This window comes from Alexandromys fortis, unplaced genomic scaffold (genome assembly GCF_014885135.2).
Source record: "Alexandromys fortis isolate MF-2015 unplaced genomic scaffold, M_Fortis_MF-2015_v1.1 scaffold_8_9099976_23576923, whole genome shotgun sequence".
Taxonomy (NCBI): domain Eukaryota; kingdom Metazoa; phylum Chordata; class Mammalia; order Rodentia; family Cricetidae; genus Alexandromys; species Alexandromys fortis.
In genome coordinates this window covers 6,844,577-6,865,780 of record NW_026067899.1, presented here as the reverse complement: position 1 = coordinate 6,865,780, position 21,204 = coordinate 6,844,577, and the positions used below count along the sequence as shown (strand labels likewise).

At 42.9% G+C, this 21,204-nt stretch overlaps 1 long non-coding RNA gene across 2 annotated transcripts in view; it reads right to left on the bottom strand.

Annotated features, from left to right (window-relative positions):
- The window catches only part of LOC126489143 (uncharacterized), a 45,808-nt gene extending 24,604 nt beyond the window's left edge, over positions 1–21,204 (bottom strand). For both annotated transcript variants that reach the window (XR_007588867.1, XR_007588869.1), the window contains exons 1-2: positions 21,096–21,204; positions 13,295–13,390 (exon numbers count right to left, since the gene is read on the bottom strand). This is a non-coding gene — a long non-coding RNA (uncharacterized lncRNA). The remainder of the gene's footprint in view (positions 1–13,294; positions 13,391–21,095) is intronic.

The following is a 21,204-nucleotide window of genomic DNA, read 5'->3' as shown; positions in this document are numbered from 1 at the left end:
AGAGATAGTAGAAAAATCTCGTCTCTTGTATGTTTGTCTATTTGCAAGCACAAATCAAAAAGAAAAGCATTCATTTCCTCTGGAAGAGACTACCTCCTTGAGCTCAAGACTAGAGCATGAGGGTTTCCATGCTGTGACCGACAGCAGAAAGTGGACAGCCAGAGATTGAAGCTCTCTGTGTCTATGATAGTGGAAATCCCTAGCCCTCATTGACAAACAATTTTCATAGCTTTGGAAAGCATTAAAGTGATTGCTACAACATTTCTTAAGAGAGCAGGGCTTTGGGTTAGTCACATTATTGAGGATAAACAATTAGATAAACACAAATTCTGAGAATTCCCAAAAAAAAAAAAAAAGTAAGTGGTTTCTCACAGAAACCAACAAATCAGAAGACTGTGCGTGTAAGAATCAAATTTATAGATAGAATCATAAGTAAATCTAAAAAAGAAATTATACTAGTTTTAAAAATTCAGGTGTGTGCTGGGCGGTGGTAGTACACACCTTTAATCCCAGTACTCAGAAGGCAGATGCTTTGATTTGTTTTTTTTTCTTTGAGACAGGGTTTCTTTGTGTAACAGCCCTAGCTGTCCTGTAACCAGGCTAGCCTCAAACTCACAGAGATCCGCCTAGGCATGCACCACCACTGCCCAGCAATTTTGATTTTTTAAAAGCATTTTATTATACTAATTCATTTATTTTGTCATTGGGGCATGCACATTGGTATATCATGAGTAGATGCCAGTAGAGGTCAGAAGACAACTTATGGGACTTGGTTTTCTGTTTCTACCATCTGTCTGGGTTCTGTGTGATTTATAGCTCACCAGGCTTGGTGATTGATGTGGGAAGTCCTTACATCTCTGCAGTCCCTAGAGGAAATCTTGAGGACAGCCAGTGGTTCTTTAAGATCCTGCCTAAAACACAGTCCCTTTCACAAGGTTCCAGAGCTTTCCTTTTCATCTAGAGTTTACAGGAAATACACAGTACCTAGACTGAAGAGAAAACCACAAATGGATACTATGACTGAGTTTTTTCTGATGGATGAATATGTTATGATATCTAATCGTGTCAAACTGGAAAACAATGGAAGTGTCTACTGGAGTACCACATAATGGCATTATTTTTATTTGTTTGATGTTTTCCTTGAAAGAATGAAAATGAATTGCTATCTTAGGATTTAGATTTAAATATGAGTGAGAAATATAACTCGATACTATTTTTCACATGGTCTTTCTTTTTGACGAATGCATAGAAAGCCTCTTTTCTTTCTTCTAGCTCTCTCCCTACTCAGTTTGGTGAATTGTGCCTCTGCAAACTGAAAGAAGACACTTATAACTAGAAACTCATTTTTCTAGAGGCCTCAGTATTCAGGACCAGCGTGTTACTGCTTTTTAACAAAGTCTTCCTGCTTTTTAACAAAGTGATAACTACATTTCAACACACAGTCACAAAAGAATCTGCAACTGTGCTTGCTTTCTGTTGTTGTTGTTTTGTGTGTGTGTGTGTGTGTGTGTGTGTGTGTGTGTGTGTATGTGTGTGTTTGAGACAAGGTTTCCTCTTTGTAACAGTCCTGGTTGTCCTCGAAGTCAATTTGTAGACCAGGCTGGCCTCAAACTTACAGAGATCTGCCTGCTTCTGCCTCCTGAGTGCCAGGATTAAAAGCACAGACCACCACCACCCAGCCCGCCCTGCTGTTGTTTTTATCAAATTACTGGTGTGACCAAAATCATTTCTGTGTGTGCTGTGTGTTAGGAGTAAATACCATTTTGTTAGTTCTGCCTGACCCACTGTGAAAAACCAAATGTACTGGATAACAAACTCGATGCCCTTAAAATTGTCCCTGAGAACTGCTCTGATATGTTTCAGGGAGCTGACTGCAAATCATTCATTTCTCACTTGGCAGGCCCAAAACTTCATATTTTAGAGACAATGAGGAGAAAAGAATTTACCCTAACTTGTAGAAACGACAAAGAACTTTATTGAGATAAATTTCTTGACTCTAATTCCTTAGGCTCAGACTAAGACAACCGAAAGTAACAATTTTTAGATATCTGGAATAAAAGAGACTTTTTGACATTGTTGATGAATGTTTACTTAAGTTAATTTCTGACTGAGTTGGTTTTCAGTATGGAATGGCTCTCCCTGTGTTGATCTTAGCAACGAAGCTTACAGAGTCAATTAACATCTCTGTAAGACTGAGAGCTCACCATACAGTGAGACAGGACTTCCTGTGTCTTAAAGACTAAACATTGGCCATGTTGTTGTTCTCACTGTTTATTTCTGAGCTTGAGTGAATTGGGAGGTGGTTTATACATACTCTAAAGAACACACTTTTGATGTTTATGCTTGGTGGCCCTTCCTGTTTCCGCTGGAAACTGGAACTGAGTTGAGCCACCCCTGTTTCCTTCACTAATGTGCTAAATAAATGTTTGACATGTTTCTTTTACCTTTATATTGACTTTCAAGCTTTTGAAAACTGTGTAGTATTCTAATTAAAATGAGGTATGGGTTAAGTCACACCGAACTTTACTGTTCTGTTATCATTGATCTTTGCTGGCTTTGGTACTTTTCTCTCAAGTGATGATGCTTTAACTTGACTGATTAAATGCTTAGCTTTAGGAATCTTAAAGGATGCTTTTGAAATTTGGTTATTACCTTCTTGTTCATGGACATTTCTAGTGCTAAATGAGAGGGAAAGATTATATATTTTTTAAATTAACTAATTTATTATTTTTCTGTTTTTTTCTAATTTAAATTTTACCAGATTTTAGGGGGGGGGGTGTGGATAGATGAAGGGTTTCATCTTCATGTTCTATAATAAAACCCTGCTGTCTGATTTACCAGCACTATTCTTAACATATTTAGCTAAACAAACTTAGTTTGCCCCCTCAACTATGAATGAGACTCTAGAGATCCCAGAGACCATGGCTGTTGTGCGTAGGACTGAAGAACCTGCATCGAGAAGGTGGGCTGCTTGCATGTGTCTTATATGAGTTGTGTAAGATTGGAGAAGTTCCTTAACCTCTGTGTTGCAATGCTCACATCTTGAAAATGGGAGTGGGGATAATATCCTGTAACTCAAAGTATCGTGTGCTGATGAAAAAAGCTAATATATACTGATGTGGGAGTGATTTCTTATTAATAAAGAAACTGCCTAGGCCCCTTGATAGGCCCACCCTTAGGTGGGTGGAGAAAACAGAAGAGAATTCTGGGAGAAAGAAGCTTAGTCAGAGAGTCGCCATGATTCTCCCACTCCAGACAGACGCAGGTTAAGATCCTCCCTGGTAAGCCAGCTCGTGGGCTACACAGAATATTAGAAATGGGTTAGAACAATATGTAAGAGCTAGCCAATAAGAGGCTGGAACTAGCCGGGCCAGGCAGTGTTTGAAAGAATACAGTTTCCGTGTAATTATTTCGGGCATAAGCTAGCCATGCGGGCGGCCGGGTGCCGGGGACGCAGCCCTGCCGCTCTTACTTCAACAATATACATAGGACATATAGGGTGTAGTAATTTCAGAAAACATATTTGCTATCATTAATATCACATCAGTTTCCCCCAGGCCATGAGAGATACCCAGCATCAAATTCAAATGAATAGCCGTGACAGAGTTTAAAGAAATCTAACCACTGTTTCCACTACTGTATGGTTTCATTACAAGCAATATTTATTCCAATTATTTAGACAATATAGAAACATTCCAAGTCCAGTCGTCACAGCCCAGCTGAAATCTTTTTCTCATTTAAGTGAACACTTATTTGCTTGCTAATAATGCTAGTTAAGTTAAAAACACATTAGCTAACCTGTGATAAGTACTAAAATTTGATTATGCTATCGAATCCTTGCCCCTCCCCCCTCCTCTTCGTTGTGATAGATTTAGGGGTACCATACTCCAGTCGAAGGTCCGCATCCTGACATTTCATCATCTGTAACACGGGATGGCCTCACCAATGTCTGGATCAGGGTTGAAGGGAGGCGAGGTTAAATGTTAGAAGGTTCCTGAGAGGGCCAAGAACAGGCCCTAATTTGTAGCTGAAGTTCAACAACACTAATTGAAATGAGTGCTAATTGGCTTCCCAGCTATATCCCACGCTTCTCTGAGCTTGGTGCTGTGATTTCTTAAGACCGCAAACACCAAGTTTCAGAATTCCAAGTGTCTCCTGAGTATTTGGCAAACGAAACTCGCTTTTCTGAAAATAAACGTGCCAGAGATGGCGTTAGACATGGAAAGCTTCTCATTTGCTGCGGCAACACACCAGCGGCAGGGTTCTAAGCAGCCGCGTTTCAATTTGTAATTTAATTCAGGAGGTCAGAATGAGAGCTACCAAGAGCAACCTTAATCCAAGTTCTTCGAATTCTTTTCCCTGCCTTATGTTCTGAGCAAATGGTTTATTAAACAAGCTTCTTAGAAGCCATGATAGCTTGGCTTAGACACTAATCTGTGCTCTACAAATTTTGAACTCATACTACATGCCAGGCATGACGTCTAAGCTAATAAAGATAGAGTAATGAATGGAACACTAGGTTTAGCATTAAGAAATTAATCGCTAGCTGGATAACCTTGATTTAACCTTTACTTTTCAGCTTTGTAGAATGTGTGGTTAAGGGAACAACGTAGAAGATGAGAACGACATTGTCTGTTTCCATCACTGTATGTAAAATAGTGACTTTGCTTTTCACGTCGGCAGGCTACCTGGTGGAAGCAGCATACAAGAGAAGGGCTCATTGTGGCTTGTGGTTTAATAAAAGCCTGTGATGGCTAATCTTGCCTGTCAGCTTGAGTCAATGGAAATCCAAGTTGCTGGACACTCTCCTGTGAGGGGTTTACTTTATGAGAGTGTTTGAAGCAGGAAGACTCACCCTAAAAGTGAGGGCACCTGCTGGTGGAAGACCAGGTTTAATGACATAGAAGGAACTTTGCTTTTTAGCTCTTCGTTTTCACGCTGTGTGGCAAGTGTTGTTGATGTTTTAGTCTTTTGACTGTTCTGGGGTGCCCACCACCCAGCTCTCAAATAAATCACACATGGAGGTGTTCCTATTTATGAATCCCTGGCCTTAGCTTGGTTTATTTCTTGCCAGCTTTCCTTAACTTAAATTATCCTGACTACCTTTTGCCTCTGGGCTTTTTCCTTTTCTATTTCTGTATACCTTTCTTTACTTCTTTCTCTGTGACTGGCTGAGTAGCTGGCCTCTGATGTCCTCTTTTTGTTCTCTTGCTCCTTTTCTTCCTTGGTTCTCCTATTTATCCTCTCTGCCTGCCAGCCCCCCCCCCGCCCCCATCCTTGCTCCTGCCTCACCATTGGTCATTCATCTCTTTATTAGGCCATCAGGTGTTTTAGATAGGCAAAGAATCACAGCTTCACAGAGTTAAACAAATGCAGCATAAACAAAAGCAACACACCTTAAAATAATATTCCCCAACAGGCAAACTTATCTATCCTGACGCTGAGGCATTCCTTTGCTGATATCAGAACCAACTTCTTCAGGATTCCGATGTAGATAAAGACCAGCAGTTCTCGGGGGTTTCTTCCGGCTTCCAGCACCAGGTTGGGACTGCTGAGAATCTAGCCTCGTGGATTGAGATGGTCATTGTTGGGCTACCAGGACACCTCCTGCATGTCAATCTAATAAATCCCATCTTATTATATATTCATTTTGTCAGTGCTATTCCTTTACAGAACTCTAAAACACACACACACACCACCACCACCATCACCACCACCATCACCATGGCAAGCATGGTACAGCTCCAAGGCTGGAAATTGAGGGTTGTTACACCCCAGTGAAACTGGGGAATGGAGAAGATCCCAGAGTGGGCTAAAGCCCTTTAGATGTTATAAACTGCCTCCTCCACCCACATGTGAAAGGTTCTGAAACCTCCTTTGGGAAGAAGGTGCCACCATGTGGGCACCAAATGTTTAACCACATAAGTGTTTAGCTGGGGGCTTCCTTCACCCCAACCCCCTGGTAACCATATATACAAGGAGTTGGAATGTTGGGCAGAAATCTCCATTCCAAGCCCCCTCCCCTGGGAGTGGCTGCAGTTCAGACTCCACCCCCGAGAAAACTCGCCAAACGGTGACCCCTCCCACAGGCTATTTAAACTGCCCCCCCAGAAAATGAGCAGGTGGTCTCCTCTTTTCCGTTGTTCCCTCTCCGTGTTTTCCCTGAAGCCACCTGGGAGTGCTGGCAGCCATTAAACATGGGCATCTTTAAATTCAGTCTGATTTTGTTCTGATTGGGATTATTTGCGTCGGCGGAGAGGTTTGTCGGCTAGAAAAGTACTTAACAACAAGCTCCGGTTGGACAATTCAAATCGTTCTGACCCTAGCTAGCCCCCATAGGCCAATGGCCGTCTCCTAATGCAGAATGCATTCAGTCCAACTTCAAAAGATTCCATCAGTATTTGAAAGTCTGAAGTCTCTTTTGAGACCCAAGACAAGCTCTTATCTGCGAGCACCTGGAGAGTCAAACAGTAACACGATGACACAGAGTAAGCACTCCCGGTCCAACGTGGAGAAAATTTAGAAGCACGAAAAGGGTCTCTTTTATAGGACTGGCAATCCGCTGCCTAAGGGCAAACAAGTGCCAAATTAAAAGCTGAAGTAAAGTTCTGTGACTTTTCCTAATGGACAAGTGGATCGGCTATGAGGAAAACAACTAGAAGAAAATATACATAACATTTCTTAAAGGGTGTCTGAGTCTTAAAATAAACACACTGTTCGCTTGAAACAATGCTAAATGATCCCTAGACGCTGCTGCGCCTGTATAGGAGTTTTGAGTCCGATCATCTCCAGAGATACTGTTCACGGAGAAGGTCTTGGATTCTAATTGTTCTGTTCTGCCTCCTTGAGAATGCATTTTGATAACGTAGAACTATTCAAAATACCAAGACACAAACCAACACGGTAGGGATGGAGATGAAAACAACTCTGTTGATTCTGGGCTGTTGGAGGTTGTGATTTCTTTCTGAAGCTGTTTCCTGTCAGCTTTGAATGCCTGGTGTTGAAGCTGAGAAGCAGCGGCTTTGTCAATGGGGCGATTATCTTTCCCACTCTTCTTGTAAAAGCTACCGTGCCTTGATCCCAGGAGTGATTTTCCAGTCTGCCTTTCTGCTGGATCTCTATTGTGACTGGTGAGGGCTGAAACCCAGCCCAGATCCCTTGCTTGCACAACACCGCAAGAGAAACCAGGAGGCCGTGCACCTTCTCTCCCTGCCTCTGAAAAGGGAAAAATGGCAAATATTTCCAAACGAATAAATGTGCTAGTCAGAAAATACTAAGAGAGAATTTCCCTCAGAAACCCATCTGCATACTTTCTGGCTACTTCTATGCTAATGCAGTTGCAACAGGAAATAATTGATCTGAGTGGACACAGTGAGGAAACAGCTGGAATTAGGTATCGTCACATGACAGATTTGTTCATTTGACTGAGGAAATTCTTTTTCGGGGATTAAACTGCCACCCCACAGAGTAGAAGAATTTTAGATATCTTATTTTGAGGCGTTAGTGTCTCTTCTTGGCATATGATCATTCATCCTTAGCTTTCAATGGCCTTCCTCATTCTATCACTGTATAGAAGAGAGCCTTGTCCTTCCTGGCCGTTCTCTGCCTTCCACACTGGGCAAGGACTCATGAAACTCTAAGTTCATCTTACTACATTGGCCTGGCCTTATTCCTGGCCTTTTATTGGATGCCAGATTTTGTAATTGATGCTTCAAGCATGACTCCCAGATCAATCTGTTTTCTGTTCTGGTGCTACCACTACCATGGTACTCCAGCCTCTTATGTTTGCTTCGTTATAAATCAGCCCATACTGTCTCTTGCTTTTGTTTCTCTCCAGACCCCCAGAAGCTCTTCTTCCTGGGTGGACCTTGTCTTTTCTTTTTCAGTTACACACGTCTATGCTAGTGTGCAGAACCATGATAGCCTGAGGAGGCTAGAGGAGGATGCTGGGTATCCTGTTCGGTTCCTTCCTTATTCCTTTGAAACAGTGAGAGGCCACCAGGACTCTCCAGAGACTCTTGTACTTCTGCATCTCCAGAGAACTGGAGTTATAGGGGAATAGCCAGACCTGGCTCTTTTTACATGGAGGCCTGGACATTTTAATTCAGATGTTCAAGCAGGTGCTCCAATAAGCACTCTTACTCACTGAGCTATCCCCACACACCGGGATGTTCTTGAACTACAGTAGAATTCAGACTTCACCCTACGTCCAAGACTTGATGGGCCAAGCATGTTTGTGCACATCTGCAATCCCAGTTCTCAGAAGGCTGGGGCGTGGGAGGAAGGTGGTAAGTTTGAAATCAGTTTGTGTCTCAATGTAACCAAAAGCCAAAACAAAACAAAAAACCTAGAACAGAACAAAACCCCAAACCAAACCTTTGAGGTTTCATATTATCTGCACAGTGGCATTTAAAACCCTTAACACATTGTGCATACCATTTTTTTTCCTTTCAAGGCCGATACACATCTTACTAACAACTTCCAAACTGTCACAGATAATGGTTTTGGTAAACTAAGCAACATATTATTAACACACTATATTTCCTGATACTGTCTTTTCTAATTTGAAATTTTTGGACTATTACATCCTTCATCTGAAATTTTATTTTTCCGGTGATTGCATATTAAATCCTAAACCCTAATCAACCAGTCCACTTACCACTGATCTCACAGTAACAGCTGCAACCAGATCTTACCATATACCCGATAACTGTCCAGGATCACACTGGATATCCATGGGCATCATCTCCCATACTCTTTCAAATACATGCCAGGAAAATATTATCATTATTTCACAGGTAAAGGAAATAGCTTCAAGAGGTGGAAGACTGGGAACTAGCTGTCACTCTGTCTTTCTGAGGCTGGAAATAATTATATATATAAATGGAAAGAGTCATGCAGATGGCAGTTATCAGAGACACTAAGAGACAGGTGGTCCGGGATCACACATCAAGACACTCCAGTTCCCCTTGGAGTAGGACAGCCCCTGCATGTGTGGGTGCTGGAACCCGAAGCTAGACTCTGATGGAACTCCTGGTTGTGGGGACGATGACTGTGGAGGGTAAAGGCCGGGATGTTGCCTAGGAGACACAGAGGAGACAGGTAGCAGTATCCCAACTTCACCCAGTCCAAGAGGAGGCAGAAAGACAGTAAGAGCCAGAGGTGATGGATGACTCCAAATGCCATCGTCCAGACACAACAGGATCGATGCGCCAATGAACCGAGAGCGATTGGGACCGTTCACTCCAAGAGCAATTGGGACAGTTCCCACAAGACCACACTGCTTAAACTAGATGACATCCCAGGGCTGAGAAGGGGAAGTGGACACAAAGCCAAGTGGACAAGGAGCTATTTGCAGCTGATTCCTACCGAGAGAAGGAAGATCCGTTTTCTCTAGTGGAGTAACACCAGGTGTATCAACCACACATCAGGGCAGGACCCATGTCCAGGAGTAGTTGCCAACACAAAACGGACCTAATGCTTGTTTTGGTGTTTTTGTTTCGTTTTTGTGTGAGTATTCTGTTTTGGCATTTTTTTTTTTTGACTTATTGTTCTTTTTTTCTTTAGATTGTTTTGATTTTCCTGTTTTGCTTTTGTTTTCGTTTTGAGAGAGATAATGAGAAGGAAAGAGCGCGAAGTCGGGTGGGTAGGGAGGTGGGATTCTGGGAGGAGTTGGGGGAGGGGAAAGAACGTGATCAAAATATATTGTATGGGAAAAATACTAAGTAATGAAATTAATTAATTTAAAAAAGGAAAACAAAAAATGCTCAGCTTCTCCTTGTAAGGAATCTGTTAGCGTAACAGACTTCTGTTTGTTTCCTTTAAGGACTTCTGTGTTTGGGAGCTGTGGGCAGAAATCAGCATGCACTAAATTGAATGTGGTTGAATGGAGACATTCATAGTGCTGCGAGCCGCGAGCCAGCAAGTGGGACTGGCTCATCCTCACCCTAACCTGCCACGGGGTGAAACAGGGTGCTGGCTTTGTGTTACATCACACCTCGGTGATTTCATGGGTCCTGTGTCCTCCTCTCACAGAGCAAAGAGGTGGTTTCTTGTCGTAGCTGGCCTGCCTATGTGTGTGCTTGTGATGGGCAGATTCCTAGAGTTTAATGTTACCGTTTTATTCTCAAAACAGCTGCCTGCTCTGCCACTGATGAGCCTTTGTTCTGGAAAAGAGCAGCGAGGCTCAGAGCAGTTAGTTAGCTGACGAACACACGCACTTATCCGTGGATGTTCTAGCTGTAATTTGGGGTGCTGGAAGTGCCCTGAATAACAGGCTCTGCCATGTGGTTATTCACAAACGTCTATAGGTAGCCACATGAACATGAAGCGTGTTCTTATAGACGTAAGCCTCCGTCACCGTCCTCGGGCAGGCTCTCATCTTTCCTCTCCGGCAGTGAACTACCATGGCTTTATTCACGTTCTCCATCACAGCAGCTAAAGCCTTCTGATGCTTCCCTACTCTAATGTAATAAAGGGCTGTATGATTAGAAAGTATTGTACTGTGGGTTTTAGCAAACAAATATGGGCTAGTGCTATGGGAATGCTCATGGTTTCCCGATATGGTTGGGCAGTCATTTCTTTACCTACCCGAAGATAAATGAGTTTTCTAAATTATATTTTTCAATTGCATTTTTCTTTAAATAATAAAGACAGTGTTGTCATCCCCCGTCCCCCCACCCTACGCCTGCTGCCCCAGCCCCATGGCTCCTCAGAGGCCACAGGCAAGCTCTATAACGAATGGGAAAATTCGTTCTTGCTTGGCATGGCAGAGCAGCCCTATGGTCGGGGGAACTTTAGCAGTGGAAGCAGGAAGATCTGAGTCAGAGCTTGGGTTACATGAAACGGCATTTCAAACAGCGGCACCAGCACCAGCGCCACCAGCACCAGCGCTACCACCCCTAAGGGAACTCTATCCTGCATCTTTGGCCTGGGAGAGCAGTGATGATCCTCAGGTAGCAGAGCTCAAAGTCTGACCAGTATTTATTTCCCGACTCACCTCGCCTGCCGAGGCTTTGGGGGTTAGTGAGTTGCTGGAGCTGCTGGCAAAACAACACGTGTTTTGTAATGTCTGTCAATGAATGGTGCTATTTGTTTTGGCCTTTCCTGGGTAAATTTGGTGGGGAGCCAGGGCAGGACAGGGTAGTACTTAGAGCGGAGCTAAGCAGTGCAGCTGCACGAATCTCTAGTGGTGGACAGGAAGCAGGGCAAAAGGATACTCGCCGAGGCCTGGTGGGAATAGAACTTGACTTACCTGCTCATATTTAAATGATGAACAGAGGCCAGAGAACTACCACAGCAGGCCCTAGTGTGCCGAGAGAGATGCCTGCTCCCTTGGTGGGGGGTGTGGGTAGATATATCATTCTGGGGTCCTATCACACCAGGACTGAAAACTAAAAGTTCCTCTCACTAGCAAAATTTTCTTAAACATTTCACATATGTGATCATAATTGCAGGACAGTGTGAGAAGCTTGACGCTATTGGGGGGGGTATGCACACTCATATTTCTGAGAAATAAGAATGGTTAGCTGGTATAAAGACATGAACATATTTACCAGTTGAGAAGTAAGCACCAAAATTAAATACCACAGGAGAAATCGTATGCCCTCAGAGACTGGGTGTGCCGCACCTAAGTGATGAGAACTCAAGGAAAGACACATCAATCCACCATTGGAAAAGACTTATCTCTGTGTATGTGTGTTTGGGTGGACATGTCCAGGAGCCCGTGGTCACACTGGGCACAAAACCCCACTCTTAGTTTGTTTCCTTAACTACCAAATCACATTTCCAGCCCTGCAATGTGGATTCTTGACTCTTCCACAAGGTTGGCCAAGAAGACCTACAGATGATGATGGCCACATTATCAGAAATTCTCATATTTTAATCAAAATATGACTTCTAAGACTGTTGACTATGAGCCTATAAAAAGAACTCTGAACTCTTCTTCATTGCTTTGAGCTTTATATAGCCAAATAATTACTGAAGGCTTCAACCTGTCCTTTTTACTTTTTTAACTGCAAAGGTCATCTCTCTGCTTCTTCTTGCTTTGAGATCATGCACAACATCATCAATTACATGTTATTAGGATGTTAATTCTCCCTTCAAATACCTCATTATGCACATATCAAGTTAGCTATGTATTTTCCCCTCTGAATCAATTTAAAAACTAGAGGTCAAGAAAAAAACCTCATTTATTTTACTGTGCTTTGCAGTTCAAAGCATCACCATCTAGTCCCTCACAAATATTTTTTTTCTTCAGTTGTTGCCTGGAAAAATGCATTTGCCTAGCTTTTTTTTTTTCTAAAGCTAAAATTGAGGAGGTCAAATTTTATGGATGATACAAAACACTTTCCTCTGTGAACAATCACACATCCTTACCTCTGTAAATATCTGAAAGCATTCTCACAGTCAGCCCGGGTCCAGCTGGGTCCACTACAAACTGACAGCTGTCTTGTAGTTCAGACCCACTCAGACTCTCTTAAGGAAGCGTCTCCTGTCATGTGATCAAGAGTTCATGGTAGATGAACTCTATAGATGATACCTTCTGACACTGACTCTGAGGTATGGAGTCTTTGTTAATATTCCTGACTTGTGAAGCAAATATTGGCAGATAAGGGAGTGGAGGAGGTGAAGGGAAGGGGGAGGAAAGAAAGAAGCCAAAGTCATTTTGGATGAATTAGCCGCCTTCCACAGTTGCATAGGGAGCCTCAAGTATACTGTAGATTTGGCCTGGTTGGAGGCAGAAGCTTGGCTGTTAACCTCCAACACAAGTGGGTGTATAATATGAGTTTTCCCAGCATGGGGGTACTTCTAAGGCTCGTCTATTCTCTGTCCAGAGATGATAGCTAGAAAGGACTCTGTCTGCTCAATAAGTCCTCAAAAGAGGCATATACTTGGCTATCAAAATCTGTATTTCAGTTTGGATATATAGCTTTCTTCATGTTTTACTGGGTCAGGTAGACTGTATTAGGGGTTTCACTCTGAGGCAGGGTTTACCATAACAAGGGTGTGTCAGACTTGAACAAAGAAACTGATTGCCCCTTGGTGTGCGGGGTGGGTGGCGGGGAGAGGATAGCATCCAGAAGGTGAATCAGAGGTATTACAAGGGATAATACACATTATGGTTGGCTTAATATTGCCTATAAATTAGAACCACCTGAATAGGGAGGCTTACCCAAAGAACTGCCCTGATTGATTGCCTTAATGGATGAGGAGAGACCCACCCCAACTGTGGGTAGCACTTTCTGGTAACACCCTAGATAAAAATGGGTGTGTCAGAAGGAAGAACGCTCACCTTTTGCTTCCTTGGCCTTCAACTTGCTGCTGAGTTCATTGACTTAACTGTTGCTGTTGCCGCTGATAGCGTGGGCTGCCAGATTCCTGTCATAAACTAAGGAGGAAGAAAAAAAAAAAAGAACAGAAAGGACTTGAGTGCTCCTAGGAGTGGTAGAGGAGAAAGTTTACTGTAGATAAAAAGGAGATCTAAGTAGGGACATCTGGGATTGTCCAGAGTGCACATGACCAGACTGAGCAGGGCCATGTGGGCAGAGGGGAAAGGGGAAGAGAAAGGGAGGAGAAGGGAACCAGGTACAGCATCCAGGAGGCCAAAGGTACAGGAAGGGGAGCAGGTAACCAATATGTCTGGATCATACAGGGAAGAACCTCTGGGGGGGAAGGGCAACCCAGCTCCTGGGCTGGATAAGTGCAGAGAAGGGGGCAGGGTATGTGGGCCATACCCAGTAACAGGTAGGGCCTGAAGGATGCTGGTGAGAGAACCTGGAGGCCAAGCCATTTTTATGTAAGCTGACTGCAGTAAATTCACACACACACATCTGTCTAGATCTCTATCATCCATGCTAATCTCATTGATTCTCTTCCTCTAGAGAACCCCGATGGATACGTCCAAGTTCTATGAAACTGGGTCACAAGGGAGGAGCAAGGAAAGGAATTAAAAACCCACCACTAACACCAACACCAACAAACACGACATAGCTAAAACAGACCTAGGCTGTGCTCATCTGTGGGAAGGGTGAGGATAATCTGTTCATATAAACTGTTCACATAAACTCCTGCTTCGGAGTAAGGCTGGTCAGCAAGCTCTCAGCTCAGATAGGAGGAGTTGCTAGAACAGTCTCCATGTGAAGAGTCCAGTGCAGTGGTGTAGGCCGCAGGCTGGAAAGGAGCCTGGTTCTCCAGGGACCAAGGAAATCTGTGGAAGTAAACCCCCACAGAGGCCTGGAATGATGGTGAATTTAGCACTAAGGACAATGACCTTGGGTGAAGTCCAGAGGCGGGGCCGGCTGCCTCCAAGGGAAAGGAAAGTGAAGCTATCCAAGAGCAGGCGTGGAAGGCTTTCAACCTGTGCCAGAATAATTGAGGAATGTGAGGTTGTTGTCGTGCAAATTACCTCAGCCCTGTAAAATTTGTCTTCTGAAATTTTCTCACACTTTAATCGGAATTCAGAGCCTTTTTGACTCTTTGAGACTCTAGGTCTATGGTCCTCAATGGGTGGTGTGTGTAACGTGCCCTAAGGATGCTGTGTTGTGAGCAGCATCTCTGGGTGTGCCTTGTTAGAGGAGTGAAAAGAGTCTTTATTTAAGGGCTTTCAACATCATGTCGGCAAACAGCATCTTCTTAGAGAGACTGAAAAGCTTTAGGATTTTGCTAGCTCTTTTGGGCCCCAACCACTGAGGCACAGTAGTATCTGTCTGCTCAGGAATATCCTTTCCTGCTATAACCAAATTGAAAACGCTCAGATTGGTACTCATGATGCATCCTCGAAAGGGCTTCCTCTCTCCATTTCTTGATCAATAACAAGAATGGTCTTTACAGAGCAGCAGACAGACTCTGCTGTAGGTTCTTGAGCTTACAGATAAGCACTAGGGAATCAGGAATGCCAAACACACAGTATTATCCTTTCAAAGGAAGGAATGCACGACCTGTCTTCCCACCCAGACGGCTAGGAGCCTAGTGACCTTTACATTATCTGTGTGGTAGAAACCACACCACATCAGACCCTCCCCCACCAGACCTTTATCATGAGCCAGTCAATCTATAGAACCTTTCTTTGTGGAAGGTGTCGCTTGTACTTCACAAAGAGTTTCGATGTTGTCACGTCTTAAGCTTTATTGTGCTAACAGGATTGAGTTCGTTATCATCAGGGAAGTTTTCACCAAATTGTGCTGTGTTTAAAGATGCCTGAAATAAACAACCCAGAGTCAGACTCTCAATGTTTGAACTAACGGGGGCTACTTAGTCGTGTTGAACCAGATTTCCTTTGGCCTCCTGTGAACTGTTACTCTGCTGGCTGGGGAGGTTGCAGAGCCCCTGCACTCTGCCATGGGTCAAGACACCTTATTTTTTTTGGAAAAACTGACTTTGTCCTTCCCACCACATCTTCAGACCACATAACCCTTCCACTCCTCACCCAGAACATAAGCAGTTACTTCTGTGGCCCTGTGCTTCCCATAGAAAGTGCAAAGCTTGCCTTCCTTGTTCACTTTGGTGAGTTTTTGACAGCTAGTAGCTGTTCAAAGGAGACACTCAGTTTCATCTTGATACAGACAATGGGGAAAAAAAAGCTGTCTTTTATGCATTTTAAGAAAAGTAAACCATAAAGACAAACAACATGTTTTCTTTCCTATGATATCTAGATTTGTGTTGCGTGTATGGGTGTACCTGTAGGTAGGACACGAAATCAGAAAGGGGACCATGAGAGGAGGTCTGCAGGGATGTTTCTCATTCAAACCACCACACTTTGTGACGTTGTTCTCAGACGCTGTACACAGATGACCTAAGAGAAAACCTATGGAGTCCATCTCAGTCTGATTCCTTTGTGGTTCAAGCCCTGTTTTCCTTAGCTCTATGGCAAGTAAAACTTTAAATGTACACTAAAAGTGTACAGCATTTCTGAAGAGCATCCAGGTAATACCAGACTTTGTGAACCCCAGTAGGACAGTAAGCTCCCAGACCTTTATGTGTGTAGATGCTTTTGTTTGGCATGCATGTTGGTGCATACATACATGCAGTATGCAAAGAGGCTAGAAAATAGCATTGGATCCCCTGCAACCGGAGTTACAGGTGGTTGTTAGTAACCACGAGAGTGCAGGGAACTGAACCCAGGTCTTTTGGAGAGTGGTTAGTGCTCTTAACCACCTAGCCAAGCCATCCCTTAAGCCCCAACACCCAAATCCATCCAGAAGGTGATGCTGTAAGCCTCTGAACCCAATTTTTGGCTCTGTGTCTTTACATTCTCATCTGTGCTTAGGTTCCTTTCTGCTTTTAGGGAATTCCCTTTTCTTGAAGAAGGTCGCCTATGTGGTTTATTTTCCTATCTAGTATAGTTACTAAGCAATTTAATGTTTCTTGCAAATGGCCTCTCCACTGAGTAGAAAAGCAGGAAAGATTACTAGAAGGAAAAGAGCGAGAGCTGGTTTTACACACAGGCGCCTCAACCATTCCTGAACTTGGATCAGTGGTAGGAGTTGTCCAAGAGTTCCTTGTTGACTCCATCTTCTTTAAGGCCTGAACCACAGACATTTGGTTGTGCCAGGTCTGGTCTGTTCAAATCTATTCCTTTTGAATAGATTTGGTTTTTCTTCTTTCCTTTCCTATTCTATCCCCATTTAAAATCATCTGTCATCCTCCAATCCATATATCATCCATTCTTATTTTGTTTAAGGTGGTCTAAGTTCTAGAAAGATGTGAAATGAACTGGGCTCTGGTTGCGTAAGACTCAAATGTCAGTGTTTTGGGGGCTGAGACAGAAGAGTTAGGATTTTAAAGTCAGGCTGGGATACTTAATAAGATGCTGTTGGAAGGAAGGAAGGAAGGAAGGAAGGAAGGAAGGAAGGAAAAAAGAGGAGAGAGAAAAGGAAGACACATATAGTCTCTCTCTCTCTCTTTCTCTGACACAGACACACACGCAGAAGCAGACAAACAAACAGTCACACAGATATGGGGGGGAGGGATGCCAGAGAGAATGGTACATGCTTGTAATTCTCGTATTGGAGAGATAGAGATAGGTGAATAGGGTTCACTGGGCAGCCAGCCTCATCTAATCCTGAAAACTCCAGGTTCCAATGAGAGACTGCCTCGAAAATAAAATAAACATTAAAAAAACCCATATATATATACATATATATATATTTATTTAAAAGGCAGGTAGTTTTCCAAAGGAAAAATACCCAGAGTTTATCCATGACCTGCACATGCATGCATACACGCATGCATCTGCTTGTGCACACAAACAAACATGCACAATACATCCACAACCACACAAAAGGGATAGAGGAGGGAAAGAAGACGTGGATGGCCATTATTCATGCTCTTAGCGGTTTATCCCCATGTACTTCTTGTTTAGCCATGTACTTTTAAAAGGTCATGCAGCAAGGAGGAACAGCTGTGTTTAATCTCAACAGACACATGAGGCAGACTCCAGGCGCTCAGCACCGGGAATACCTTTTTTTCAGAGTGTTCCACTCATTACTTGTGTATCATGCCTGTCAAACCTTTAAGTTACCCAGGACAGAGGGTTAGCTAACTTAAGGAGCATCTCATGCTAACCTTGGTCAGCCATGGTTATTCGCACGGGGTTCTTCCACTTCCTGCCAGGCCCAGGGATTGCAGAGGAAGCAAAGTTATTGTCTGCTGCAAAGGCTAGGAGTGCTTAGAGAGGAGGAGGTGTGGGCACCAACTTAATATTCTCCTGGAGTTCAGAGTGATGGGGAGAGGACGGCAGCATTATTATTTTCTTAGAACCAGACTTCCTGAGGGTTACTTTTGATCCTTTAAATTATTTGCCAGTGTTAATGAAGGTCCATATTTCCTGCTTTCTTAAGAATTTCCATTTTTAATCTCGCTGTATCGGGATGGAACCCCCAGGCCTTGCAGTTGCTAGACAAGTGCTGTATCTCGGAGCTACATCTGCAGCCCAGAAGTGTCTGCTTTAAACAAGGAAATCAACAACCTGTCTGATATCGTAATAGCATTCCAGAGATGCTAATTTTGAAAAGCAGAGGAATTTAGAGTGTCCTCACACTTGTATAATGATGGTGATCCATTTCAGCTGGGCATGTACTAGTCTAAGACTAAGAGGCTATTTTTATCCAGGGGGCAAAGCACGCAGACATACAGCTGGTGTTTTAAGAATAGACAGTGTTAGGTGATACAACAAAATAGTTGGACAAAAGCTGGGTCCGGGGGGCTGGAGAGATGGCTCAGTGGTTAAGAGCATTGCCTGCTCTTCCAAAGGTCCTGAGTTCAATTCCCAGCAACCACATGGTGGCTCACAACCATTTATAATGAAGTCTGGTGCCCTCTTCTGGCCTGCAGGCATATACACAGACAGAACATTGTATACATAATAAATAAATATATTTAAAAAAAAAGCTGGATCAGTGCATTGGATTAATATCATGGGAGCTACTCAGCCCCATTACTAACTGGAAGGAACAGCTTCCACTTAAAGCTATGAGCCCAAATTTGGCTTTTATATAAATTGGAAGCCTCCTGGGTTTCTTATTTCTTTGAATGCATCTCAGAATATGATCAATTCAGAAATGACCAAGTATTTTAAGGAATGAAAAACAGTTCTAGTGACAGCTTGTATCTGAATTATTCCTAAAAAGAGAATAACATTTGTTTAGAAAGTGAAAATGATAAGGTGTTGAGTAAGGGATGGGGATGTTGAGGGGCAGGGAGCTTCTAGAGGCTGCAGGTACTGGGAACTTCCTAAGGAAGAAAATATTTCCTTGTTCATTTCAAAAATAGATAAATGGAAAGAATAGAGGTGGAGCTCGATGGCCAAGCCTGAGGACTAATGGAAGGACCTTCACAAGGATTCACGCTTCTAAAGAGGCAAAAAGAAATAGAGATGCATGCACTTCTTGAAGTGAGTGCAGTTTTTTCTTTTCTTTTTCAAGACAGGGTTTCTCTGTGTAGCTTTGCTGTCTGTCCTGGAACTAGCTGTTGTAGACCAGGCTGGCCTCGAACTCACAGAGATCTGCCTGGCTCTGCCTCCCGAGTGCTGGAATTAAAAGCCTGCACCACCACCACCCAGCCATGAGTGCCTTCTTTTATGGAAACAACAAACAGTTGCGTGTTCTTTGTCTAAAGTGGTTCTCAAACTGTGGATCAAATGACCTTTCATAGGGGCCACATATCAGATATCATGCATATTAAATATTTATGTTATGATTCAAAACAGTAGAAAAATTGCAGTTATGAAGTAGCAACAGAAATAATTTAATGATTGGGGGTCACCACAACTTGAGGAACTGTACTAAAGGGTCGCAGCATTAGGAAGGTTGAGACCTGTGATTCTGGAGTATTGTGGAGACTATTATGCAAGAGGAAGAGCAGCTACGGTCTATGGCGGCAAAGAAAGCAGGAGAAGGAAAGCCTGAAGATTTGCAAAAATTACAGTGCAGCCCCCTTTGAACTGTAAGATGGGGTTTAAGATGAAGCTTAAGTAAATGCTGTGGGGACCAGGCATTCTGAGATGACATTTAAGGTACACACAGCAGATTATTTATCCCTAAGAAACTTTTCACATGAATCTAACATTTTTAATTGCTTCTCTTCTTTTTGAAGTGTTCTTTGAAAGGTCACATTGTCTCTGAGGGAGCATCTCCTGCTCTGTTTCTGCAATCAAACAGCCGCTTCCATAAACCCTGAGGTTTCATAAGTCCAAGTTCCCTCAATGTTTAAACCTACTTTTTACCCCCCCTCTTGTCTATTTTTAAAGCTTGAAAAGAAAAACCTAAATTAAAAAACTTGGCATAGCAACTGTTGAAGTCATGCTATCCCCCATTTTGATTTACTCCGTGTTGTATAAGACGGTGGTTTCTCAGGCTCTGCTTTGTTCTAGAAGACTCCATTTACAAGCAACGGTGACAGGGAAGTATGACTCTCCACCCAATCCAGCATAGAGTGAAAAATGACTTACTTATTTCTGGAAATTGAAAGGTAGCTACGCTGTAAGTATAATGGGGTGAATTGAGACTTTTAGGGCACATGGTTATATTGAAATCATATTAAGGAAACAAAGCCCAAGAACTGCTCAGACATACTGTCCTTTGCTGAGTACTTTTCTTAGTATTAACATCAAACTACAGAGCTGTCTGCTGAGGTTCAGCGAGTGCTAACTGTACCTAAGAAATAATGAGTTTGACTAAATACTCAGTGGGTCCTGTCTCTGGAGTAAAGGGGATGGACCAGAGCAAAGTTTTCTGGCGGGACCTAAATTTTAATATGGGTTAAATACATCCAGGTGAGAGACAGTCAGCCAGTAAATGTTTATTCAGTGAGTGTGTGGAATAAGATATGCAAACATACACTGGCAAAAAAAAAAAAAAGAAGTATGATATGACTGTTCTCAAAGAGTTGATAATTAAGAAAACTGCATGGAGTATTCATTCAGCAATAGAAACATCTGAAAGATCAGTACAGGTCAGTATGTGTGTGCTTGGGTCATCTAAAGACTATTACACGTAATTTTTCTGACAGTTCTATACATTGTAAGGCAAAAGAAGAATCCCGCTTTATCTTCTTTCTTTTTGGTTTTTTGAGACAGGGTTTCTCCGTGTGGCTTTGGAGCCTGTCCTGGAACTCACTCTGTAGACCAGGCTGGCTTCAAACTCACAGATGTCTGCCTGCCTCTGCCCTCGGTTTCACTTTAAATATTTCTTTTGGATAAATGTTTATTTTATGTACAGTTTATTGGATGACAATCATAGCTGGAAAAATTCGATAAAAATATTTTGACTGTTATTGATACTTTTATCCAGCTTTTCTTTCATACTTTAAATCTTATGTCAAAATTTTACTTACTGTATTATGAGGCATAGTGTTACAGGTTACAGAGAACAAGAGGCTTTTAAAACACATTCTGTTTCCTGTTGAAATAGGAGCGGCAGGGCTGCGTCCCCAGCACCCCGGCCGCCTGCTAGCTTATGCCCGAAATAACAACACACAAACTGTATTCATTTAAACACTGCTTGACCCATTTCTATCTAGCCTCTTCTAGGCTAATTCTCACATATTAATTTAGCCCATTTCTAATCATCTGTGTAAGCACCCCAAGGTGCGCTTACCGGGAAGATTCTAGCCTACGTCCATCCTGGGTGGGAGGAGCTTCATTGTGTGCATCTGTCCCGGAGAGCGGAGCATGCCTTTCTGTCTGAGGCCTCTGGCTCTGAGAGG